Source organism: Podarcis vaucheri (assembly GCF_965113315.1).
Source record: "Podarcis vaucheri genome assembly, chromosome: 4".
Lineage (NCBI taxonomy): Eukaryota > Metazoa > Chordata > Lepidosauria > Squamata > Lacertidae > Podarcis > Podarcis vaucheri.
In genome coordinates this window covers 27912038-27922605 of record NC_138762.1, presented here as the reverse complement: position 1 = coordinate 27922605, position 10568 = coordinate 27912038, and the positions used below count along the sequence as shown (strand labels likewise).

At 46.8% G+C, this 10568-nt stretch overlaps 1 protein-coding gene across 1 annotated transcript in view; it reads left to right on the top strand.

Annotated features, from left to right (window-relative positions):
- The first annotated feature begins 3933 nt into the window (after positions 1-3933).
- The window catches only part of LNX2 (ligand of numb-protein X 2), a 74509-nt gene continuing 67874 nt past the window's right edge, over positions 3934-10568 (top strand). The window contains exon 1 of the mRNA XM_082220281.1: positions 3934-4142. The gene's annotated coding sequence lies outside the window, so the exon portion shown is untranslated. The remainder of the gene's footprint in view (positions 4143-10568) is intronic.

The following is a 10568-nucleotide window of genomic DNA, read 5'->3' as shown; positions in this document are numbered from 1 at the left end:
ACTTAACTTTTAGTACATGATTTGCAGGTTGCAACCATACACACTGAACTGAGAGTAAGCTGGTGTACACACCCTGTATTTAAAGCACATCACACACTCACCAATAATTGTGGAAACCCTCATGGAGCTACAATTCCCGGCACCCAGAATACACCACAGTTCCCAGGATTCTGTGGACGGGGGAGAGCTATTCAGTGTATGGTGTCTTTGCAGCCTATGTCCCACTGAACTCGCTAGGAAATGACTTTGGAGCAGGCAAGGCATAGGATTGCAGTGCGATAGATCTGTGGCTGTAATGCAGGGTGGTGGCCTTTTTCAGCCCAAGCACCACATTCCTTAATGAGGGCTGCATTCCCATTGTTGATGTAGCCAGATGCACAGCAATGGATGCAACTCCTATGTTTGCACGGTAGGATACATTCCAGCCATGCAAAAGTTGGAGGTTTCTACTTAAGCATACAACTATGCAGTGGTACCTCGGGTTATAGACGCTGCTAACCCAGAAAAAGTACCTTGGGTTAAGAACTTTGCTTCAGGATGAGAACAGAAATCGCATGGCGGCAGCAGTAGGAGGCAGCAGTGGGAGGCCCCATTAGCTAGAGTGGTACCTCAGGTTAAGAACGGACCTCCAGAACGAATTAAGTTCTTAACCCAAGGTACCGCTGTACTATGCACCTCTACAAACCCCCTTCAAGGCAAGCGAGAGGCATGATCACAGCTTAAAAGGCACATTCTAGCCAGGTCAAAGTACTCAAGGAGTGTGGGGCCTGGAGAGAAACCATATTTGTTCCCTGAAAATGAGGCTCCCTGCCTCTCCTGTAAAAACTTATGCTACAATAAAGCTGTTCAGTGTTTTAAAGGCAGTGATGAGGAGCCTCCAGAGGTTATTGGAATCTAACTCCTAACAGCCCCAGCCAGCAAGGCAAATGAAGATGATGGGAGCACATTTTGGAGGACCAGAAATTCCACATTCTTGCTTGAAAGTGGCTCAGAACACTTGGGTTTATGTAATCTAAGAAGATATTCTTGGAAGAAAGTCCCTTTGACATCAATGTAGTCTGCTTCTTGGGTAAGCATGACTGAGAATGGGTTGTAACTGAATTTTTCTTGTAACTGAGTCACACCCTGTAGTATATTTGTAATGTGAAAAAGCCAGTTATAGGGTTCCATTAAAAAAAACACCACTACAAAACACATAAACAACATAATGCACAGGTTTACTCAGAAGTAGCCCACATTATCTTCAGTGGGTAAATGTGTTTTGGACTGCAGTCTAAAACAATTGGTACTACTTTTGTTGTTGCTGGCATCCGTCTGTCTTGGGAGATGATGGAAGAGTGAACCTTTGGAGGTAAATTAAACCTGTTGGAGAGAATTTATTTAGTAAGTCTGGTACTAAATAACACAGCTAATAAAGTTGCCTATTTGATTTGTAAACCACACTTTAAATATATAGCTGATTAAGCTAATAAAAATGATATTTGGTTCATACGATAAATAGTAACCCATTAAAAATGCAAAACTTAAATGTAGAAGCCAGTAACCCCACATCAAATCAATGCAACAGTGACCACAGTAGAGATCTTAATTCCATCACAGTATACATAAACAACTAACTTGGTCCCAAAGCACTTATTTAAAAGCCATGCCTGAAACTCAGTAATGAGGTAGCCAACCACACTTCTTGGGAGGGAATTGCACAGATGAAGTGCCATAACTGACACAAGTGATCATCCAATGAGCAATGCTTGCTGTGAGGATAATGGGAAGAGTCTCTTCAGCAGATCTTAGAGCATGGGCTGGCAGTTAATTGGGACAAGTAACTAAGACCCAAGTAGTTCAGAACTATGTAAGTTAGCATTTGGACTAGTAGAACAAACTATCAGTTTGCCCAGAGCTGATGTAATATGGTCCCATTTAGAAGCACCACTTACCAATGGTAGCCATGTTCTGCACCAACTGAAGCTGCTGGACTGTCTTCATATGTAAACTCCCTGTTTCCAATACAGCATTACAGCAATACAGCATAAGGTTACCAGAACAGTGGTAACTGTGGCCAGGCTATGCCAGTCTGTGAACAGCCATAGCTAGAGCTTGGCACTCATTGCCGCTGAGGTTCCCTAGGCAGTTCAGAATCAAAGAGTGCCCCCAACTATGAACATGCTTTCTCAGATGGGAGAGTGATCCTATATAGAAGAGGCTTTCTCCTCAGATTCTGAACCTATCACCCATTCACAGTACCATTTAGCTTCATTTTATTGGTCCTCACCCAGCTCATTACTGCCTCCAGACACCAATCTTGCACCTACAGAGATTCAGCAAATTTAGATGGTATGGCGAGATAGAGCAGGGTGTCCATGCAACACACGATACCTGAATAAGCTTTGGGGTGGACATGCTGCTAGGGAACCCACTTCAAAGTGTCCCAGTAGCAGGAAGCCATGATTTGTGTTTCATTGCTTTAAGAGTTGCCTCACTTAATCCATCTATTTTCAACAACAGTCATCCAGAGGCCTCTGAATGCTCGCAAGCAGCATGATAAGGAAGACACCACCATTCTCTAAGAGAACTCATTGCCACAAGATGTGGTGCCAGCTGCTGGCTTAGAGATAGTTTTAAAAGAGAAACAGATAAATCCATTGAGGATATTTCTGTCAATTGTGATAAGGCAGGATAACAAAATCCAGATAAGGAATGGCTGTTGTCTAAGTGGATTTCCTAAAGGCACCTGACTGGTGCTTACAAAAAACAGTATGCAGGCCTAGATGGATCTTTATTATATGACCCAGCAGGCCTCTTCTTATATTCTTACAAGGGCCTTCCTCTACCTGTTTGTCCTCAGCAGTAAGCATCCGGATGCAAAAATCCCAAGCATTTTTTTGGAACACTTCTGCACTCACTGAATGAGAGTGTAGAAGCCTCCTTTTTAGCCCTATGGACATTTTGCTGCAACAAGCAGGTACCACACAAAATGTAAAAATAACGAACTCTTGTGGCATCTTAAAGAGTAACACATTTATTATGTCACAAGCTTTTGCTCCATGAAACCTTATGCCAATATGTCAGCCTTTACAGTGCCACAAGACCCTTGGTTTCCATAGGAAGAGATTAACATGGCCACCCCTCTAGAAACAAAATAAAGCACAAATAACACCATTAAAACACAAATAACACCTCTAAAAAACCTTACATTATGGAATCAACCTTTTGCATGAAGCTGGGTATCATGCCCTAATCTGTTCAGTTTTGTCATCAGATTCTTGGCTGGTTTTGTTGAAACACCTATCAACGGCTCTGCACTTAGCTAGCCCGGCCAGGATGGCTTGCATAAGCTAACCCAATAATTTCTTGTCTGGCACAGGTCTGCAGTTTGTATTTTTCTCTTTGCATCCCAAATATGATCTAAATGCTACCATTTATCAACTTCCACCCTTCCGTAACAGACATACCAAAACAGATACTATAAGGCAGCCTGCCCACTTGACAGTTTTCAGACTTATTAAAATGCAACATAATAGTCACATTTTAAAAACAACAACGGCAATGGCAACCCTGCAAAGTATTATTTTATCAAAACCCTGTACACTGAAGGAGACCAGAGCAGCATGAATGGGAAACAGTACATGTACAAGGTGAGCAAGGAGGACTGAGCATCCCGCCTGCCCTTTCCACCCTCTTCCTCCTCCTCCTCCCTTCTTCCCTCGCTGCTCGGTTGGAATCAGGCGGCTGACAGGGACAACCCCAGCGAAAGCCAGGACTCCGCTGGCCTGCGCAGCCGGCTCCCGCCCCGGCCGGGCTCCCATAGGCGGCAGGCGCTTCCTCCCCCGGCTCAGGGGCGGCGCTGAGTGGCTGAGACGCGCCGCCAGCCCCGGGGAGGAGGAGCGCGAGGAGCAGGAGGCGGAGGCCACGCGCAACCAAGAGAGACGCGCCTGCTAAGTCCTGCCTGGAGTTTGGCTGCTTCCAGGAGCTCCACGGCGGCGGCGGCAGCAGCAGCGGAGCCAGAAGGAGGAGCCAGAGGCACGGCCGCTTGCAGCAGCGGGGCCAGCAGCTGCCCCGCTCCCGGTGGCGGCTCCCCGCACACCCCGCTGCCCTACGGAGCGCGATGGGACGGTGCAACGAGACGGGAGCTCCTGCCCGCCGAGGTGAGTAACTTCCACGGGCAGCAACAGCCTCTGGCTGGAGGGACCAGCGCTGCCCCCTCCCCATGCAGCCCGACCTTCTTGTCAGGGATGGTCTCCTGGTCCACCGCACCGTTCTGGTGACAACGTGTTTGGGGCTCCTTTCAGACCAAATCCCACCTCCTCCCCCTCCTCTCCCGCCGCCGCCTTTCACCTCTCTCCGAGGCATTGCGGTTCCAGAGTGTTCCTTCCTTGTGAATGTTGATCTGGCAGAGCTCTAGCTCTCTGCAGTGGGTGCTGCCCTATGCCTCTACCCCGTGACCAGCTGCACTGTCCCCAGGGCGCCTCTCTGTGTCCTTACCTTTCCTGGGTTCAGCTTTGATCTGCTTGCACCTTCGTTCATAGCCTTTTTTTTTTTTTTTTTTGCCCGCAGGTCTTGTGACACCGACGCCTTCCCTCTCCCTCCTTCAGGCGTTTCTCTCCCAGTTTTTGTCTGCACGCTAACACAGTTTAGCAGGGTCCCACAGCGCAGTTGAAAAAGAGATGCGGATGGTGGCTGCTTGTTATTAAAGGAGATGAAGTTCTCTCTTTTCCGCCCCTTATTAGATCTAGGGGTGGTTGGATTGGGAATCAGTCCCGATATACCTATAAGAATGGAAGGCCGGGTGATCAGTTGTTTCTCCAAGTTATTTTTTCTATTTATTAATATTTGTTTTAGGTTGGAAGTGAGATTTAGCATTGCTTCATAGGCTGAGAAAAGATGGTCAACTCTGGCATTTTGAGGGTCTTCCCCAGCTTCTTCATCCTGCTTAACACTGCTCAGTGATAAATCATCACACCACCTTTGATAAACCAACAGCCTTCTGAAGGGACAGTCCTCAAAAAGTTTGTGAGGTGGGTCTCTCCCTGAAGGCACTCTTGGTTGTGATGGCACAAATATGCCCCCGCCTCAGGAGGGTGCCTCTTCAGGAGAAGAGGGTGGGACTCCTGCACCTTTAATAATGGAAGAAAGAAATTTCCCTCTTCTACCCAACTATTAAACATGCCTGAGTCCTGTCCTTGTTTTCCGTCTGGCCACCCTACTTCTGGACCAGCTTTGGAGTGTTGAAAGAGATAGATGCCCAGGACCTCCATGTTTTCCAGGTTAAGCACTGCCTTTTCGCTCCCATAATATCCCACAATTAAGGTGAATCTTGAATCCTCTTGCAGACATATAAAGTTCTCTCCTTCCTAGGCTACTCTGCCAGTTTCCTGACGTGAACTGAGCCTCTAGCTAAACTCCTGGACTTTATTTTGATAATTGAATACAGTATCTACAAATCTCTCCCTTCCATGACTTGACAAAGCTCAGGGAACAGAATCTGAGAAGTCTGAGATCTATGATTGGGTCACTGGTCTGTTGGTAGCAGAAGGCAAGAGATAATGTAGCATGGGGGACAAGCCCATGAAACAAGTCGACGAGTCACAAACCAACACTGAACTCTCTTGTTGAATTCTTTTTCAGGCAGGGGTTTAGAAACCACACATGAGTTGGGGTGTCCATCCAAAAGGTTGTAAGCAGGAGCCTGTTGCTTTGTTCAGTCTTTATAGGGCCAGCCTCTGCCCTCACACAATGAGCAATTTTAAGACATAGGTGGTGTGTGGGATCTCTGACTGCATATATGTGTAAGAGCCTTATGTCAGGTGGTTAGGGGACCATGGGGTAGGCTACTTGGTGGAGTATGTAAAAGAATGGCCTACAACATTGAATGTATGGGGTGTTAGTGAAGAGGTAGTACCTCTGGTGGGGGACATGTTGTGTTCCTTCTGGGGTAGTTTGTCCACCTTTGGTTCCCACCCTGCACTCAGTTCTCACCTGTGGCTCCTAGAAGCTGTCAGCATGGGACAACAGCCACACCCTGGGAAATGGCTTTAACTGGCCAGCTAAACCAGGTGAGGGTAGCTGATGGGTCTCAAACCCACTGTGAGGGATCCCCTGCATGTGAATGCAGACTCTGGTGGACGAGACCAATAGTGGGTCTGATGGTCAGGAAGACGGTTTCTGCATGTGTTGTAGAGGGAAGTGATGGGCAGATGGGGCTTACCAACCTGGGAAGGCTGCCCATCTAGGAGAAGGAAAACTCTGATTCTAAACCTCCACTGCGTTGAGGGATAACTTTAGGAGAAGAAAAGGCTAAGGCGTAAACCCGGCACAAATCCGGAGTGGAGTCCCTAAGGCGGTTGGATGGCGTCTTATACACCTCCTGCCAGCAACTCCTGCAGCCAAGCTGGTGCCAACTGTATTTCTCTGTTTTCCTTTGAACCACATCAGCAAGGCCGAGAGGGGGCAGATATTGTCATCTGGGCAGCGCAGGACCTCCATACACATGGCCCAGGCTTGCGCCCCAGGGAGGTCACTTGGGTGCTGCAAATGTAGCAGTTTGACTTCACTCCTGGAGGAGCACTCCATTGTCTCTCGAGACAGACGGATGTCAACAACAACATAAAACTGGGATAAACATGACTGTGGCCGTGAGAACTTGCTTTTATGCCAGTGCATAGAAACATAGGTAGCTTCTTTGCACTGAATCAGACCACTGGCCCACCTAGTGCAGAATTTTCTACACTGGCTGCCAGTCACTCTCCCAGAGTTTCAGATAGAAGCCTTTCCTAGTCCTACCTGGACATGCCAAGCATTAAATCTGGGACCTTCCACATTAAAACCATGTGCTCTGTCACTGAGCTAGGACCCGCAGTAATATATTATACTGGTGTGCAAGGATGAGAAGGAACACGAGTTATTTTACCAAGACAACTTTAAGAAAAGATCCTTCATTCAGATTACTGTGTGCCATTGGCAGAGAGTAAAAATGAGCAGCGTTAATGGTGCCAAGATGACTTGATTCAATCCCTTTCTCTTCCTTCTTCCTTACACCTCAGTCTTAGGGAATGGATTTAAAGACAATGATGCAGCCAGCAACCAACCTTGCTGAAGCTAAACAGGCCTTCACCTTGTCAGGGCCTGGAAGGAAAACTGCCTGGGAAGCCCGTAGAGCACACACTCCTCCCCAGGTTTGGTTCATGGTCTCACCAGGCAAAGGGAAATGTCTCTCTCTGGAAAGATGCTGCCTGGGTAGACAATACTGAGGTGGACAGACCAATCGCCTGGCTTGGTATAATTCAACTTCCTGTGTTCCTAAACATTCCTGTGTTCATGATACTGTTTCCAGAGGGATAGCTCTCTTAGCCAGCTGTAGGAAGAACAACAGAGCCCTGTGTCACCTTGAAGACTAACAGATTTATTATGGCATAAGCTTTTGTGGACTACACCCACTTCATCAGATGTAGGAAGTGCATTTTCATGCATCTGATTAAGTGGACTGTTGTCCATGAAATCATATGGCATAATAAATCCGTTAGTCTTTTGGTGACATAATACTTTTTTTGTACTTGATGCAGATGAGCCCTAGAAATGTCCTGTCTGGCATATTCAGGCATTTACCTGCTTTGCTGCTGGATCATGACCCCAGTGATGCAGTTAGGTCATTTTGGACTCTGGGCCTAAGGGTCTTACTTGGGGCCCCTTCTTTAGATGGCAATCTGGACTTGTTTTACTTCAAACTCTGCTAAGTCAGCCTTACTGTTCTGCCTGACTGTCTCCCTCCCCACTGCCTCAGTTCACTGGAGTTCTGGACCCCAAAGTCTAGCCTTGAGAGCATCACTGTGTTGCTCTCTTGTGATTGATGAGGATCCCTGGACCTTTTTGCCCCTGTGTTCTTTCTGCGTAGGAGTCACTAGTAAAATATAAAACCTAGTTGTTGTTCCCCAGAGGCATGGCTCTGTATTCTTGAGTTTAATTCCATTTTATATCGCTCCAGTTCCTAAGGTCATCTGTTTCATCCTGCCTATCTTTGGAGCTTTTCTCTCTGTTATCTCTGCACCTTCCCTCCCACAAGGGCATTGATGGAAAAAAAAATGGAATAAAACAGGATCCCCCAGAAGCTCCACTAATTGTTTCTCATTTTCCTGGTGACAGTTGTGATCCAGCAAGGTTGGGAGGGTCACGTGTTTCTCACCCTGTGCTAACTTAAAAGTTTACTTTTGTAAAGGTAAAGGTGCTTACGTCCATTAGAAGGATGGTTCGTTTAGCTCAGGCATCCCCAACCTTCGGCCCTCCAGATGTTTTGGACTACAATTCCCATCATCCCTGACCACTGGTCCTGTTAGCTAGGGATCATGGGAGTTGTAGGCCAAAACGTCTGGAGGGCCTCAAGTTGGGGATGCCTGGTTTAGTTCCACATTCTTTCTAGCACTACTAGCCCTGCTAATGTCTGGGGAGGGGTAGGAACGCGACAGCTGAGAGATGATAATGACACCAGACTCTTGTTTGACGTTGGGTGTGCTACTTCTGAATGAGAAACTTTTTACTTCGGACCTTTTCCATCCCGTAGCTGCTGGATCCATGCACTTGTCTCATTGATGTTTAAAGTCAGTTATGCAAGTTGTAATTGCAACAATACCACAAAATGTTGTGATTACAACTTGCACAAATGAGTTGTGTGTGTGTGTGCGCGCGCGCACGCTTCCATTTGTCCTGCGGCTGCTTCTCTCGGGTTTTTGTGGATGACTGAGTTTTTTTCTCCCTGCCTCTCAAAATTATTATCCCCTTATACAAGTATTTTGAATTGAGCATGAATGTATAAGCCTCAGTCATGACCTTTTTTAAAAAGCTGAACTTCTTGCATTCTTCCCTGTTAAAATAATTTCCCAAATGCATGTTTTCTGGTTGACGGATAACATGGGGTGCAGGGTTACTTGCAGAGGAGAAATGGCTGGTGGAAGGGGGGCAAGTGTACTTAGCCCTTCTCCTGAGATTCTGCTAGGATTCTTTCCTGTCCCAATGGATGGACTTATCCACTAGTATTGGAGTCCAGTTGAATCAAATTAAAGGAACAAATGGCCAGGCTGTAGAGTTGAAGGGGAGACTTGGTGGGTGGGGAAGGGTTAAGCATCCCTTCCCACCAGCTGATTATTACCTGCCAGTAGCCCTTTGTGCATCCCTGTGTTGGTGTTACATAGCAAACAGAGGGTTGAGAATCCCTTGTTTGCTGCATAATGTTTGATTATACCCCTAAGCAAAAGAATGGTTGTAACTCTCCCATGGTATTAATGGTGCAGAATTTCACTATCCCGTTGCCTTTGAAATTGCACGCTGCTCTTGTTTAAACTTACCTGTCATTATCAGAGGCTAAGTATGGTTATTAAGCCAAAATAGTCGGTTTGTGGATGTTGCTTATGTATGGAAGACTGTGTACATAAGTATTTTTTCCCCCTTGGAGACTGAAACGTTGCTGTGTTCCCCTGATGCTGTTCTATAAAAGGGCTCTAACGTGAAAAGGAATGGAATTGCTGAGTGTGGGTGGAAGAAAGAACAGCTGCAAATGAGCCCCCGTTACAGGAGCTGGATTCAGGTTGTGTGTGTTGCAGCCCTGCCAAAGAAAACCATAGCTGTGTCTAAACTTCTCCGGGGCACATCAGAACAGACAGTTAGTTACTTGGAAACTCAAGTCTGGAAGTGTGTGCCTTAAAGAACGATTTTGCAATCTCTCTTGGGCACTTTTTGCTTTTTCAAGCCACCGTATAACTGTATGATCCTGCTTTTATTGAGAAGGCAGGGAAATCACGTGGGATTAAAGGAGATGTTAGAATTGCTATTCGACTGAAAATAAAATTTGTAGGCAGTGTGGTGTAGTGGTTAGAGTGCTGGGCCACAACAGTGGAGACCCAGGTTCAAATCCCCCCAGTCATGAAGTTCACTAAGTGACCTGGAAGCAGTTGTCATCTCCCAGCCTAACCAGTGCAACTGGGCAGTTTTAGACCAGGGATGAGAAGCCTGTTGGACTACAACTCCCATCATTGCCAAGCCTTGTCCATGCTGCCTGGGGCTGACAGGAGTTGGAATCCAACAGCATGTGGTGGACCATAGGTTCCCCATCTCATAAGAATGTGAAAAGAACGTGCTGGATACGGCCAATGGCCCATCTAGTCAAGCATGCTGTTCTCACAGTAGCCAGAGCACTCTTTCCTCCAGCAGCTGAGATTCAGAAGCATCACTGTCTCTGACTGTGCATAACCATCATGGCAAACAGCCATCAATAGCTATGTTTCAGACTCTGGACTTAATGGACTTAAAGCCCCCCACTTCTGTTTAGATCAGCTTTCCCCAAACTTGGGTCTCCAGTTGTTTTCGAACTACAGTTCCCATCATCCTTGACCACTGGTCTTGCGAGCTAGGGATGATGGCAGTTGTAGTCCAGAAACAGCTGGAGGCCCAAGTTTAGGAAACAGTGCTTTAGATGGTAATGTTAACTCGAAACGTGGTGAGCCAGACCTGCTGTGCACCTGCTCATTTGGCAGAGGGATGCCATGAACGTCTTAAGTCCTCTGCTGACAGCATAACCACCTACCTTG